We start from the raw sequence: 17,140 nt of genomic DNA, 5'->3' as shown, positions 1-17,140 counted from the left end.
TAAAAAAGGGAGAACATGGAACTGAGTTCCATTTCCATTTCTTTAACTTAATTTTTTCTCTGTATGTACATCATGCCTATATATAAGCTTTACAAATGAATATGAACATGCCACCTGCATGTTGACGTGTCACTGCAAGGTTAAGTTTAGATTAACTTAACGAAGTGAATCTTATCAATACTTATCTGCCGAACATTCTCGTGGTCAGCCATATTTTCAAATGCCAACAAAATATTACACAGACAGATAAAAACCGAAAGTAAAAGTAATATTATCTTCTCTTGGATCGAGGTATGTCTTCCATCAATAGCTTCTTTGCTTTCTAACCGCATTCTACATCTAAGAATTGGAATTTAGTTTTTTCCGAACAGTAAAAAAAGTAATTATTCTGAAAAAAAATTTTGATTTCGGGAAGCTGTATACTATTTTCTTCTGGAAGATTTGCACAGTACTTGTATTCTTCGTCAAAAATGAAATTCCGTTACAGTTCTTCATCCCTAATTTATCATATAACTGACGAACACGATTGAGATTTCGTGTAACTGCAGTTTAAAATTATTGGTAGGGTTTCCATAAATTTATTTTTGTTAATCTGATTATATTTATTCTTCTTCCATAATCGTATGATTGAAATCCATCACTATTCTTCTGCTTTTATAATGATGTTTGCCCTAATTTTCGTAATCAAATCAAGTGCGTATGAGATAAAAATACGATTCATGCGTTAATTTACTTTGTTTCTCTTTTTGGTGATGATTAATATGATACTAAGTCAATTAGTTAAATTGTCTGTGCACAAGTTCTTGTGGTTTTTATTGTTAGTAACCATTGTGGGATTGATTCATTGTTCTGATTGGTTGCTATGTGAATAATGTGGTTGCTTATAATTTCTTAAGAAAAATTGGGTTTTTTGTGGATTCTTGTAGCTCTAATATAAGCAAATTCTTAATAAATGTTATTAAGTTTTTTTATGCGGATTGCTGTAGCTCTAATATGTTTAAATGGTAGCGTATAAGATAGCTTGTATACATGTTAGAATTGTTAGTGGTAGATTAGATCCATGAGAATAGTGTGTTTATGTTTTCTGGTGGATGCTGTTAAGTTTTTCTTGAAACTGAATCAGAGGATTGTGATTGCTTACACATACAGAAACATAAAGATCCAGGCAGTTGGCAACTAACATCTTTGGCTATGATTTCAGGTGGGATGGTATAGCCGACTTAAATACTAATAATAGAATCAATCACTGATCACATCTAGCTGTCTTATGTTAGTTGACTGACAATGATAGTAAATAAAGCTCCAGAAGAAGCTAGAAACCCACACCTCCCCTATGATTTTTTTCTTTTTATATTTTTGAGTTAGAGAACAAGAGAGGGGTCTGCTATTTATCATTTATCTTCTTTTTTTTATTATGTTCTTTCTTGGTCTAAATAAGTTTTACGTGCCCCTTATTCTTTTGATAGGGTTATTGTTCAAGGTCCTGGATCGTGGCCACGTTATGGACATGTCATGGCCCTTCTTGGGCAAGGATTTCTTCTGGCAATTAGTGGAAATGATGGTAAGGCAACACTCGTCACAGTTGAAGACCTTTTTATTCATAATGTCCATTGCAATCAGTTGTTATCACTTGGGGTTTGTGATGTATACAATTTACTGTCACAGTTGAAGACCTCCTATAGATGTTCCCTAAGGAGGAATCATGTGTCTGTTTTACATAATTATATATTACCGTCTATATGGGTCTTGAAATGATAAATTCTGTGTGGTGAACCTCAGATCTTATTCTTTAGGTTGATAGTAGTGCTACTATAGTAGAAAAGTGTGAAAATCATTTATGATTTTGGTGAGATTTTTTTTTCACTGGTATAGGTTCAGAATTTTGAGTACATTCTTTGTCTGGTGGTTATGCCGACCATGTAGCAGGAAAAGTATATCTATTTCAATCTGATTGTTGCATGGTGTTTCACGTAGGTATGCAGCTGCTGATGCACGTTCAAATGATCTTCTTTTGCTTTGCGAAAGAAGGGATGCGAACAATGTGGTGAGCTAAAGTAGTAACTTAATGCGAATTATCAGATAAGAAAAGTAAGAAGGAAAAACTCTATATAGTGATTTTTTTTTTCCTGGTAATTGTCTCTCATACACATTTATTACTTTTTCTTTGCAGCCATTTAGCAAGTGCATATGGTCTTGCAAAACATAGGGGGATGGGAAATTGCTCCTGCTGTCTTGCCATCTCCCCAACATGCAGCATTTAGTTCCTCTTATATATAGTTATTATTAGATATTTTATTACTTTATCTTTTGGATTATTTTGTGCTTACCCATTTTTCTAGGGTATTGCTAATGCACGGCTTCATGAGTCTGGAGGTGCACTTAGCGGTGGTCGCATGGTTGAAGACTCATCAAGTGTTGCAGGTATGCTTGGTTCTCACTCCCGTATGTGTGTTAATTTCATATATATGAAGTATGAAGATGTAGTTAATGTTAAATCTTCAACATCGAGAACCATTACAGAGGAGATTTATGCTTTCCTATTTTAAAAACTATAATATTGTTAATTATCAGTCATCACTCCTTTTGGTAGTTATTAATCTTATACTTCTGTAGTAGCTAATATGATACATATCACCATCCTTTTCTCATCATGTTGGAATAGGGATATTAGGACACTTGTATTTGAATGCTCATAAAGGATTAATTAAAGATGACACTTGCCTAATTTTTGGATTTGCAGGAGGACTTATTGCTACTGCGGTGAGCCTCCGTCTTGTAAGACAAATTAATTGAGAATATTATCCGCATTATAACGACAATGGATCTCAAATGATGGGCAGACTCATAGCAAAGGAGGATCTAAGTTTATGAAGAGAGTGAAAGTAATGTGGCTTATGCTCAGAGGTTGATTTTTCTGGCAATAAAAACCTGATTCTCATCTGTTGTAGCATTCATCCCGATTTATTCCCAGTTTGTACTCATATAGTTTTTACGTTCTTATACTTGTATGCTAAATGCATCCACATAGCCTCTACTGCACCACATCCTAAATCGTATATAGAGGTATATTTGACCTGCTTTGCTAAGCCTGAAAAGGCAACAAGGCAAGGATATCATCATATGTCGAAGTATACATCTTTGATGTACTAGTTCATTATTAAGATATTAATAGTCAAGTTATTGTAACGAATTAATATTCTGAATTGCACTGATATGGTGTGCATGTTGTAAATTATAGTGCACAATTTTGGCTTTCATTAGTTTTCAATTTTGGCCGCTTGTGTATTTATAGTTTATGCACATTTTAAATGTAACTTGTACACAGTTTTAATGCAATACAATGGTTTTTTTTTCTACTTCATGTGCATGGAGATTCAGAAAGTATATGTTTCTTTTCTGGTTCCACAATGGGGTGGCTTGGGAGGGAAGGCAGAGGAATCCAGAATTAGGGGCTGATAAAAGCTATATTTTTTTTATTATTTATCCCACATTTGTTACACTAATATATGTAACAGATTCGACATACATTTTAGTGTGATTTAAATTAATTAAAGTGACACTTATTAGTGTGACCACTAATGTGTAACAAAAGAATAACACCTGTTATGTGACGTGTCAAATAACATAGTGGCTGACTCACCATGTAAACCAGGTGTATGAATATGTCAAGGACACCAGGTCATGTACATGTCTTTTAATTAAGATTAGTTTTTATGCATGTACGCCTATAAATAGGCCTATTGAGCTGATTGTGGAAATAGAAATAATAAGAAGAGTAGCCCCTTTTTCTCTCCACTAAGTAATACTATGACCTTTCGTATTCCTCTTGTACTACACGGTACAAAGTACATATAGTATAACTAACTAATTAATACACCTAATTTAATTAGTGTTTAATATTCATACCTTGAGTTGGTATAGTCTAACGTATCAGTACACTGTTAGCAATAGCTGTTTGGTACACGCGATTATAACACGTTATCAGCACGAATAGCTCGATGCCGCCAATTGATAAACCAGTGTTTGACGATGTTTATGCCAAGCTGCCGGGATGATACCCACAAAGCCATATAATCAACTTCACAATTTATATTTGTGTTTTGAGTTGAATTTGTGTTTTTGATTATATATGTGAATAATAGTACTGACTCTGTTGCTTTTATTGATCAGGGTAGTAACACTATTAATGAAGGCAAATTGTTCTACAAGTATTGTAAACTTGTACGAATGTTTTTGGGTAAGTACGGGAAGGTGAGAACCGCGACTCCGTAAACTTTAATAATTTTCCGCTATATTATTTTTGTTATGGTACTTGCAGTTTTAATACCGGCGAAGCGAGAAATTGTTGTATCCCTAGAGGATAACACAAATTTAATTTCTCTTGCTCTAAATAATCTCCAGATATTTTGAAATAATTCCACCAGAAGCTGGAATTTCGTCTAAGCATAGTATGGATGCAAAAAGGCACGGTCCGCTAGCCGTTTGGTCCCAGAAGTGACCCATTATAAAGTGCTAGCCGGTTTCTATCAGCGGTCCCTGAAGTGACCTGTGACTGATATTGAGGAATTTTCCTATAAAGCATGTATCCATTTGCACACTTGTAAATTAATATTTCGTCGACCCTGAAGGTGACGAAAATGGAGATTTGTTATTTCCTTTAAGTACCATATATATGTTTATGTTTCCTTTTGCTTTTAAGTTCTGTTTATTTTATTTCCTTGTTTTGTAAATAATGGATTCTCGAAGTAATCCCTGAGACGTTGTCGACTCCAGAAGCAGTCCAACGTGTAATATGTGGTTTATGTGGTAATCCATATTAGGCTCCAGAAGTGGTCCATGGATTTCAGGAGTAAGCCATAAAATTTTGGGTTCCCGAAGTAGCCCATGGTTACCAAATGTTTTGTTGATTACTTTACTATTTTTCTCTCCTCTATCTTTACTAAAGGATATGGATTCCAGAAGTAATCTATCCAGTAAAGATACGTATCATGGGGATATGTGTCTCAAAGACAGCGGAACAACAAACACAATTTTTCGAACCATTTTATAACCTTGTAGAGGTTTCTGGAAATGTGAAATGCCATTTCGGGTTCGAATAATATGATAGACGACTCCGGAAGAGCGTGTATCATATTGGAGGTATAACAGTCATCTTTATTAACGCCTTATAATATTCCGGATTCCTGAAGAATCTATTGAGTTTTTGAGAATATTTGGCGTTACCACCTTGAAATAACAAACGAGCATTTTTATGGATTATTTTGTTATTTCATTTGTTTTTGTGCCAGAAGCACATCGTAAAGAAACGTAAGGCTTTCTTTTATGGGGTGGGCCATAGGAGAATTCGAACAGTCGAATTCCACATTGTCATTAGCCAGAAGTTTAATGACCCTTGAATTACTCATGCTCAGGCATGATCAGTATGGACACCCAAGTTCTACCAAGATGAGTAGACGATTCAAAATGCTCATGGACATCCTTTACAGAACCTGAAGCTTCTATTAGATAAGGATGTAAATTGTGTTATTGGTCCCTGAGACAATTAGCTGTTAAAATTACATTAACATTAACATTATGGTAACCTGTTACTGAATCACCAACATTAACTCCTAAAAAGGATTCAAGGTAAAAATTGCAGGACTTATTTACCCTGCAATAGGAAAATTATTTCAGTACTTTAATGTATTGATAGACACATCTACTAGATGGTCTCTTGTTATATTAACACGTAATATTAGATTTTGCCGAACTGATTGTGAAAATCTTGTGGTTGCAGAGACCCTCCATTTAAGTATTTATGTTGGTGGTAAATTGATAGGCTTTGATGCTTTTCCTCCAAGTTGGTGTTATATCGAGCATATAGTTAGCACATGTGCGCACTCGACATGGTCTAGTTGAGTTCTTTATTTAAAGCATCTTTAGTTTATTGCTCGACCAACTATTTACCATCAATTATATCTTGGAAAGCAACCTTACAACTTACGTGTTTGTTCCATAACGTCACCTAGCTATATATGTTGGTTTCGATTCATAAGACATTTAAAACCATGTGCTGGTAATGTCTTATTGAAGATGAGACTGTATTCCCGCCGTTAGGGGAGGAAGTAAGCCGTTACAAGGAACGGCGTGAAATGGCTCATCTTTTGTCGAGCTCGCAGTTGTTTTTGGGACATTTATTGTGTAGTTAAATTAAAACCCAAAAACTATCATGAGCAGAATTGCCTTTGAAAATAGGCAATTATGGAACCAAAGGCTTCCAGAAATGAGATAGTAATGTCTCCGCCATGATCAGGAAAACTAAAATGCCACCAGAAGTTGGCATGACAACCCGCCACCAGAAGTTTGGCAAGAGTATGATTAATAACCTTAAAGGTTCTCTCACTTTAGTCAGGGGGAGAAACGTCACTATAAAAGGATGGTGCATATTATGATAACCTAAAAGGTTTTCCCTCCTTAACAAGGGGGAGAAAGACTGCCACCTGAAGATGGCACGTATTATGTCGACAAATTTAAGGACTTTTCCCTTGAAGTCATAAAGATGACAGACACCACCTAAAGGTTGTAATAAGCAATGTCGACAATTCAACAGGTTATCTGATTAAGTAATTATCCTGATCAAACAAAGTTTGGTTGTCGCTAGAACTGGCGTGAGACATCTTCTTTGTTTTCTCACACCAAGACATTGGATGTAATTGAGGTGTTGGAGATTACTCATGATTAAAACAAATAATTGCAGTAGCTCTGGGAAATATTGTTGGTCACTTGCTTGAGGATGCATACACGGGAAGTTATCTCAGCAGGTTAAATCATGCATCTCGCAGTGACGAAGTCGCGTGTTAAAACACGCTTGAGGCCTGCATAACTGCCTCATATATGCCTCTTAAAAGAGAGTCCAATCATTTTTCCAATATGTAGTGCTCTTAAAGAGATACTACAGATAGTGCTCGTGGAGACTATCAGAATATGACCCACATTCTCTAAACTTATACCTCATTAAATTGAGGATATCATAATGCCCCTGAAGTGGCGCTGGTACCGGTCTATGAAATTTTCATGAATGTGCATGTACTAGAGAATGTGTTAGATTATATATAATTGTCGATTATTGTTTACAATAGTGGTTGTGTACCCCTCTGCAGAGGAACATCGACATTGTGATTGGTAGGCATATAATCTATTTCCTCAAACTAAGACAGAGGATGAAATATCTCCAAAACGCGCAAAAGATCGGATCCGACTCACACCGTAAAATTGTGAGGCCTGAAAATTACAGGTTGGTGTTTGAGATTAAGCGCATAGAGAATAGTATTATCGCTTTAAGTGCGATTGAGGGTTTCCTGCTGAACCCCAGGATTGGTTCTGCAAAACTAAAGGTATTCTCCTAATATTGATGCACCTTAGCGTGGTAGTCTCTGAAGGACTCTAATTGCATCTTGCTTTGTGATTATTTTTGAGACTTTGAAGGATTCGACTTTTCCTAGACCAGGCAGCCACCTGACTTTGTGATTTACGTCAGGTTTGAAATTTAGTCATAATCACCATCCTGAAGAGGAGAAATCTGATGAACAATCCTTGTGTATTTTATGTTCTTTGGTATAGGTTTAATATCCGGATGAATTGATGATATCATCTTCGGCTTCTTGAAAAGCCCTTCACAGCGCTAAAATCCACGCTTGAACTAAATTTTGAGATCCCACTGAAATCGAAATATTTGCTCGACCTGAAGTTCAAGGACATACTAGCATAATAAAATTTGCATATATATACCAGAGTATCTAGTTTTGATACTCATAATACTTACTGTGCTTCTAAATTAGCACCGTTATTGGGAAGTGATCGATCTATCTGATACGTACGTTAAAACTATGGTCCAGAAGTACCGTATATGGATATAATACATGCATTATCTTGTGTTTTCTAACTTTTGTTTTGCAGGTTACACTTTTAGATGCTGAAATTGATTCTACGGTATTTATGAGTTTACAAAAGACCTTTCATTGTTATACCTGAAGTTAAAGCGGAAAATAAATTGGTGTACAATGGACTGAGGATTTAAATGCAAGGTGTACAATGGCGATTGTGCACCCGGCACAAGACCAGCAGTCAATCCTCCATAAACTGCAAATGGTAAAGCGGTTTTCTGAAGGCTATATAATGTTTGCACCACCAGCCGCTTTAAGAAGTCATGCTTCAGGGGGAGTAAACTCGTAGAATCTTTGGCTGGACTAAAACGCGATGTACTCTTTTTCCTTCGCCAAGGTTTTGTCCCCTTGGGTTTTCCTTGTCAAGGTTTTAACGAGGCAGCATATGCGTGTTCAACACCGTTATCGGACGACGTCCGTTGTACTCTTTTCCTTTGGTCTGGTTTTGTCCCACGTGGTTTTCCAGACGAGGTTTTTAACGAGGCAACATTAGCATCGACGTCAACATTATTATGAACTTTGGGCGTTCAGGTTTTGTCCCAAGTGGTTTTCCTGACGCAGGCATGTAGGTTTTTATCCCAAGTGGTTTTCCTGGCGTAAATATTTTCAAAGAAAATATTTATTGTGGCGGCGACCACCCTCTTTCTAATCTCGGGTTTTGTCCTAAATGGTTTTCCTGACGCAACTTTGACAGAGGAAGCATTTCATGGCGATGATCAAGCCCACTCCAAGTTCAGGTTTTTCCTAAATGGTTTTCCTGACACGGTTTCGGCGACGGGAGAAAATTCGTGTCGACCATCATCACTTTAAAGCTACCAGTGTTGTACTCTTTTTTCCTCGTCTGAATTTTGTCCCATTAGGTTTTACCGGTAAGGTTTTAACGAGGCGACATATTTAGAATGGTGGTCATCCAAGGGGGAGTGTTATGTGACGTGTCAAATAACATAGTGGCTGACTCACCATGTAAACCAGGTGTATGAATATGTCAAGGACACCAGGTCATGTACATGTCTTTTAATTAAGATTAGTTTTCATGCATGTACGCCTATAAACAGGCCTATTGAGCTGATTGTGGAAATAGAAATAATAAGAATAGTAGCCCCTTTTTCTCTCCACTAAGTAATACTATGACCTTTCGTATTCCTCTTGTACTACACAGTACAAAGTACATATAGTATAACTAACTAATTAATACACCTAATTTAATTAGTGTTTAATATTCATACCTTGAGTTGGTATAGTCTAACGTATCAGTACAGTGTTAGCAATGGCTGTTTGGTACACGCGATTATAACAACACCATATTTATTACACTTATAAGTGTGACAATAGATAAGACGTGACACATATTTGTGTAACAAAATGTTTATTTTGGTGTAGTGAGGGTAGATTGGCAAACCCGTTTGACAACACCCTCAAGTTTTTCAGAAATACAGGAAGGTTGGTGAACTTATTCGCAAACCTTAAGTTCAGTTGGGAACAGTTCAGGAACCCGGTTGGCAAACAGTGGTGAACTGATTTTTGAATGTTGGTATAAAAGTCTAGGATTGGCGAACCCGGTTGGAAAACTCTTTCCATCTGAGTTCATAAGCCAAGAATGGTTGGCAAACCCAGTTTGCAAACTGTGTCCATATGAGTTCTTGAGCGGAGTAAGGGTTAGCAAACCCGGTTCACAAACCGTAGCTCCCTGACTCATGAAAATTACTGTTTGCAAACCGTATCACCAATTATCCCAGTGAATTTAGCAGATGCTCAAAGACTTATTTTTTAAATATGTTTAACATTGCCATGACTCTCTTAAACACTTCTAAGACTTCATTGATCATTTAGACACTTATGTGTGTGCATCATGATTGAACTCTTAAGTGTTTTAATGAACATCATATTGCTTATTGTTCACATGGCATATTTTCCAAACCGAACAGACATTATACACGGTTTCAGAACCGGACCACTGTGTATATTCTTCTATTGTATTTTTAAGACCTCAAGTGTTTGCTTGATTCCTTAGTTATCTTAGCTTTATTTTAAACAACCCTTAGTCTCGAAAATCTATACATAGAGATGCTCTTTCAACTGGCAAATTCAATCCTTGATACTTTTTGTCCTAGTTGATCTAGATTCGTCTGCTTAGAACCTAGGTTTCCTCTGTGAAACATAATTAGGTTTAAGACTAAAAGACTTCGCTCTGGGGATTCGTGAAGCCAGGTCCGACTATCTTTTAACTTGAAAGTTTGTGTATCCGGATCTTGTTTTTCTGTTATCGAGGTTTTCGTAATATCATTCAGGAAAGATAGATAGTAGTCACAAAGTTTCTTCGTCTCAGATTTTGTGATTTCTCAAGATAGATATCTAAAGACTAATCTTAGTTGATCTTTCAACGATCGTTCTTGAGAGGTGGTTAAGAATGTAGTATGCTCTTCGGGAGTCGCAAGCTCCGAATTTGTGAGGTTTGCTAGCTTGCTATTGCAAACATATATTCACACCTTGATATTTGATCTAAAATGAAATCAAATAGGCTTTCTTTTAGAGGAAAATTGGGATCAAAAGCCTTCACTTTGTCTCAAGCAACTCTTAGGCTATAAAGAACGTCAACTAAGGGAATCAAGTGCATATGACCTTGCGAGGTTCAAGAGATGTAAGGAGCGCGACTGTAACTGAATCACTTGGAGGGTGGATTCGGTATCAACTACATTCAGTATGAAGTCTGATAGTAGGCTAGTGCCTGTAGCGGATTAATACAATTTGGTATTCAATCAGCACGAGGTCCCGAGGTTTTTATGCTATTGTGGTTTTCTCGTTAACACAATTTATGGTGTCTTGTGTTTTTCCTTTTCCGCATTATATTATTTATCTATATATTGGATTTACACATGTTTTTACGAATTCAATCTTAGTAGATAAGTCCGCTTAATTGTGATCGATTACAAGACTAGTTTCTTGTAGAATTCGTATCTTAAAAGATAGATGATGAGAAGTGCTTAATTTACATGTTTAGAGTGTCAATTCCATACTTGTTTTAACTATAATTCTTGAATATTACTTGTTATTATGATTATTTTCTAGTTTATGTGTCATATCAGGTGAATCATCAAAAAATGAGCTAAAAAGTGCTTAAATGAGCAAGGAAGTGGAGTCTATCGATGAAGAAGGGCCAAGGATAAAATTCAACTCATTCAAATCTAGGATTTCTTAATACCATCTTGAAGAGAACGAGAATACGAAAATAACGCGAAAAGAATGAGGTCATTCCGAGTTCGGACGAAGAAGTTATAGGCAAAACATGATTGAAAGACTTGAAGATACAGAGAGAGGCTCGGATGATAACTTCATCAGCTCGAGTTAGCCGAACCTGCAGCTTAAAAATCAATATTTTCGAAGAGTATACAGGAGGATGTTCGGCTCAAAAGCAATTTAATCAAGTGAGCCGAACCTGGTGATCGCCTGGAGTAAATTCCACTTGTCAGGTTCGTCCCGGAAAGGTCGGCAAGTTACGAGCCGAACCTGAGAAATTCCTGAGACATATTTGGATGCGAAATTGACTTGTAACTCAAGAAAACACGGTCCCGGAAGGATTCTAAAGCCTAACTTTTGGAGTTCTATATAAGAAAACATCTAGAGCCTTAAGAAGACATCTTATTTTATATCATATTACATCTTCTACATCAAAACCTAGGGTTTACCCCTTTAGGGGGAACCCATTCTTCTTGTAATTATGAGTAGTTAAACCTTTGATTGATTGAGGATGAATTCAATGTTCTAGGGTGAAACTTTATTATTATACAAGTTTGTTCGGATTTTTAATCATCTTATCGTTTGCTTTCACTATATCTAATGTTTATGAGTGATCATTAGATTGATTTGGGTGCGCAACTAGATTGACCTATTGATTGTTCTATTGCTAGTATTGAATTAGGAGATAAGTAATCGTCGAATAATTCGTACACAAGTAGTAATCGCGAGACCTTGCAAAGGTATTTTGTGGAGCAATTTCGAGTGAAGATAACATCAGCAAGTGGACCTTGAGCTAAGAGTTCAACTACTGGGATCAACCTAATTCACAAATCCTAAAGCGTTCGATTGGATTACACCTTGAGTGAGCTACTACTTGGTGGTTCGTTGAATAGAATTTGATATTGGAGAGCTTCCTTATCCGTGGTAAAAGGAGTTTTGGGGATAGCACTGAGCTAGCTTCTTTCCTACGGTTGGTGATGAATGGTTCTAACAAAGATAGATAAGTATACTAATCCAGTTATCGCTTGGTAACGGCGAAGGATTCCTTGATCATATTTCTTTTATTTTCTTTATTCTTATAACCCCCTTGTTTACTTTGATTTCGCTAATATAAATAACCTATCAATTACACAGCTCTCTATGGGAGCGATCTCTTACTACCGCTATATTACCGGTTAATTAGTGGGAAATATCTTGATTAATTTGTTGTGGTTACGACACGCATCAAATTTTGGCGCCGCTGCCGGGGAGCAGTTGCTAATTGATTTGTTATTTGTTTAGCTTGTTTTTATTTTTGTTTTTAGATTTTCTCTTTCTTGTGAGTCGTCATGTTTCCTTACGGACATAACATGTACGGAGCACAAGACTAATCAGCGTACAACAGTGGTAATCAATATGGTTTTCAATCTCATTCTTATGACAACTATCAACCATCATATGGGTATAATCAAAACCAATCTTCTGGCTATGATCAATATCCCACTGAACCTTACCGATATTCTCATACATGTCAACAACCTTATGACGGGCACGTAAGTGAACAATCATGAGGGTGGAAGGATAGTTGTGCTTCTAATATTTTTCCTTCTAAAAGTGAATAGATGTTTGATCAAATAATTCTTCAATTAAAAACCAGTCTATCCGCGCTGGAAACACCTAAAGATCAACCACAAGTATGGGAGGAGAAATATGTTAATGATCAAATATTCTATAGCACTGCAGATTCTATGAATACCAAGATGAAAGAGTTGCAAGAAGAAACTCAATAATTTCGACGAATCAGTACTGAATTACCCCAAGAATTTCAAAGGGATGTGGATAAATTAAAAGTACAAATTGCTCAACTTCGTGAAGATATGAATGAGGAAGAAGTTTGGCCTCAAAATCAAACCAGTTCTGACATTCTTACGGACGATAAATAATATTTTGAAGATGAGCAACATTTGGAAAGTCCATGTAATAGTGATGAAGTTATTCCAGCTCCGGATCGTAATAATGATCACTCTCCTATTCAAAAGGAGGAGCCTTGGTATGACCGAACCATAGTTATGAATGGTGTAACATACTCGAACGCATATCAACGTTACAATGAATATCCATATTACGATGTTTTTAGGACGGTTGATTTGCAAGAAGTAGACCCAATCATTCCCTCGACTGAGACTCATGAAGAATACCCAAAAATTTATACTGAGACTCATGAAGACTCATGAAGAATACCCAATTGAGAATCTACTTCAATTGGATGGAAATTATCAATATCTATAGAATTATGTAAATGATTTGACAAACCGATCAGGTATGACACTTAGTCAGGTATGGCTGGGTGATTCTAGACTTTCTGTCAAAAACAGAGATTCTAACGATATTGACGATGAGGATAATTAAGTTGGTCTACTTGATATTGTATTATGTTTTTCTATACAGGTTGCCGAATGAAAAAGTTAGTGGTGTACTTGGTACCCCTGCGTTTTCAGAAGCACTTATCAACAGTGAGGGAGATGTTTCCTCCGTAACATCCATTTTATACTCTCGTCTTCATTAAACAAGGGTCGCAGGCTTAATTTCATACAGTCATCTTCATAACTCTTAACAGTAACATCAAAACATAGATACAAAGTTACTGAAGAACCAATTTTAATCTGAAAATACACTTTAGAAACCATCCTTATAATTTTTTTTTGAGAAGTTGAAACAAACCAATTATTTGCATTCAAAATTAGTTATTCCGAAAAAATCAAAACTGTTGAAAAAGTGGGGGTACAACAACCACACCCAATATTTCGCTTAACAATCTGTATGGACAAAGTCCAATATACTTTCTAGAGAATCAACTAGACAGTCAGACTAAATCTAGATAATAAGTATATCAAAGAGTTTATATCTCAATCCCTCGATTTGATATATATACTCAAGCAAATAGAAATCTGCGAGTCTTTATCAAATACGAGAGAGATAACTTGGATGGTACCAAAGACCAATATCCAAGTATCAATCAATTTAAATCAACAACCAAAAGGTCGGATATTCTAATTGATTGAACAACGCACAACCTGTGATATTTCAATTATATAACAAAATATAATGCGGAAAATAAGTAACACAGACACCAGAATTTTGTTAACGAGGAAACCGCAAATGCAGAAAAACCCCGGGACCTAGTCCAGATTGAACACACACTGTATTAAGCCGCTACAGACACTAGCCTACTCCAAACTAACTTTGGTCTGGACTGTAGTTGAACCCCAATCAATCTTACACTGATCCAAGGTACAGTTATGCTCCTACGTCTCTGATCCCAACAGGATGCTACGTACTTGATTCCATTAGCTGATTTTACCCACAACTAAGAGTTGCTACGACCCAAAGTCGAAGACTTTAATAAACAAATCTGTATCATACAGAAAAGTCTACGGTAATAGATAAATTCGTCTCCCATGAATATACCTACGAGTTTTGTTCCGTCTTTTGATAAATCAAGGTGAACAAGAACCAATTGATAAACCAGACTTATATTCCCGAAGAACAACCTAGTATTATCAATCACCTCAATAATCCTAATCGACGTAGCGAAAAAGATATTGTGGAATCACAAACGATGAGACGAAGTGTTCGTGATTACTTTTCTATCTTGCCTATCAGAGATATAAATCTCGAGCCAACTATTCCAATTTTACTTGGTAACGATAGAAGATGCAATATCAGATCACGCAACCACAAGAAAAGTAGTATCGGTCTGGCTTCACAATCCCAATGAAGTCTTTAAGTCGTTAACCTGGTTTTAGAAGAAGAAACCAAAGGTTAAAGGAGAATCGACTCTAGCTATGCAACTAGTATCACACGTAAGGTGTGGGGATTAGGTTTCCCAGTTGCCAGAGTTCTCCTTTATATAGTCTTTCAAATCAAGGTTTGCAATCAATGTTAGCTTAGTAACAACGCATTCAATATTCACCGTTAGATGAAAACCTGATTAGATTCAAGTTAATATTTCTCAACCGTTGGATCGAAAACTTAGCTTGTTACACACAAATGAGACGTTCAATTTTGGGTTTATGTAACCGTTCCCAAATATTAACATTTGTTGGTTCAACAATAGTTAACCAAATGGTTAGCCATATGATCACTTTCATATCCACCATATTCTTCTTCACCATAACTAGTTCAAATGACTCAAATGAACTAGTTAGAGAGTTGTTCAATTGCTTATATCATATGTAACTACACAAGACACAATCGAAGCAAAAACGGTTTGATTCACTCGAATCGGTTCATGAACTTTATAGCCACGGTTTGTAAAAGCATTCCTTAGTTTATATAAACATGAGTTCAAGAACAACCGATTTTAGATATATCCTTCTCAAGTTCGCGGACTGGGTTCGCGGACTTAAGCTACGGAAGGAGTTCACAAACTCCAGCAGAAATTCTCGGGTCAAGAACTTCCGCCAGTTCGCAGACTGAGTTCGCGGACTTGGCTCACGCCACATTCCGTTTCTCTTGATCAACCAAGTTCGCAAACTTTGGTTCAAGGAATAAGGACTTATACATATATGTGTTTCCACAACAATGCTTATATCCTACCAATGGTTATGTAATCTAAACTCCCATTTCAATCATTGAAACATTCTCAGAGGACGTTATATAGCCGTTATTCACAGACCATTTTTCGGCAGAGCAATTTCCAAAGTGATTGAAACATAACATGACATTCGTCACTAGGTAAAGATGAATTTGGCTAAAGCGAAAGCTTACCAACACATATTTTGAGAAATAGATATGCGAGTTACACTCGGCTCGAAATAGGAAATGTGTATGATGAAAGTCTATATATCAACACAACTTTTGTATCAATAGTAGGAGATAGAGTAGATAGACTTTTGAGTAACATATAAGTTCAAGTCTCAACATACCTTTTAGTCGATAAAGATCCACCAGTTCCTCGAGTAGCCCTTCGTCTTGTATGATGATTGCCATGAAGTCTTGAGCTCAACTACACTTTCTATCCTAGTCCGAGACCTTTAGCTATATAGGCTAGAAATTAATACTTATTGACAAACATGCTTGAGATAGCAACGCATGCGAGTTCGACCGAGCAATGCTCTAACAATCTCCCCCTTTGTCAATTTTAGTGACAAAACTATTAATACATATGGAATACAAAAAATAAATAAATTAACTTTTGTAGCTCCTTCCACATGCCTAATCTTCAACATTACTCGAAATCTTCGTCACTTCCAAGTACTCCAATGATCCCAATGGTTGTAAGTTTAGTATCATCATTGTTGAAAATTCGTAGCTATAACAACAAGAAAACAATAGTCCTCAATCATTGTTATAAAGTGTCATAGTATCATTACACAGCGTCAAAGTCCAGTTGTATCACAACTTCAACAACAATACTTTGGTGATATGTATCACTCCCCCTAGTCAATACTCCATCTCACATGGAAACCACTCCCCCTTACATAATGATCCGAAAACCATATGTATTTGTAGTGTGAACTACATATTAATTCTCCCCTTTTTGTCAATAAAATTGGCAAAGGTACAAGAACGGGATCCGAATGAAATTTCCGAAAGAGACATTTCTTGACCAAAAAAAGCAAAAATATATCATCTTATTTAGATGCAATCATAAAGCCGAAGCTAAATGCATTCATCAAGGAGTTTGTAAAGATACAAGATAACCCCTATAATATTCCACAGCGGCACTGATGAGTGCCAAATATTGTATATATTTATCCCTTTTTGTTGGCATTTAACTCATCTTTTATGCATTAATTCTACATTTTATCCCATATTCTGTATTTTCATTGTTTTCAAGAATAAATATTTTTCTTACTTAATTTTGCATTTTTAGGTAATAAATAAAGTCTGGATGACTTGCGGAGCAAAAAGAGCAGAAAAGTAGTGAAAAGCCGGGAGAAATCACGCAAGGAAGCCGCGAAGAATGGTGCGCACAACCTCATTTTCTACACACAAAAACG

The 17,140-nt window shown here is 36.3% G+C and overlaps 1 long non-coding RNA gene across 4 annotated transcripts; it reads left to right on the top strand.

Moving 5' to 3' along the window:
- The first annotated feature begins 200 nt into the window (after positions 1-200).
- On the top strand, positions 201-3,356 carry LOC113317672. Of its 4 annotated transcripts, none has more exons than XR_003343832.1 (6): positions 203-291; positions 1,150-1,201; positions 1,467-1,561; positions 1,975-2,088; positions 2,171-2,421; positions 2,741-3,356. It is a non-coding gene; the product is annotated as an uncharacterized LOC113317672 (long non-coding RNA). The 4 variants fall into 4 exon arrangements; XR_003343833.1 differs by lacking the exon at positions 203-291 and adding an exon at positions 298-561; XR_003343834.1 differs by lacking the exon at positions 1,150-1,201 and having other exon boundaries at positions 201-291.
- The last annotated feature ends 13,784 nt before the right edge of the window (positions 3,357-17,140 follow it).

Source organism: Papaver somniferum, chromosome 10, assembly GCF_003573695.1.
Source record: "Papaver somniferum cultivar HN1 chromosome 10, ASM357369v1, whole genome shotgun sequence".
NCBI classification, from domain to species: Eukaryota; Viridiplantae; Streptophyta; class Magnoliopsida; order Ranunculales; family Papaveraceae; genus Papaver; species Papaver somniferum.
The sequence above is the reverse complement of the archived record's forward strand: the minus strand, read 5'-3'. Positions and strand labels throughout refer to the sequence as shown.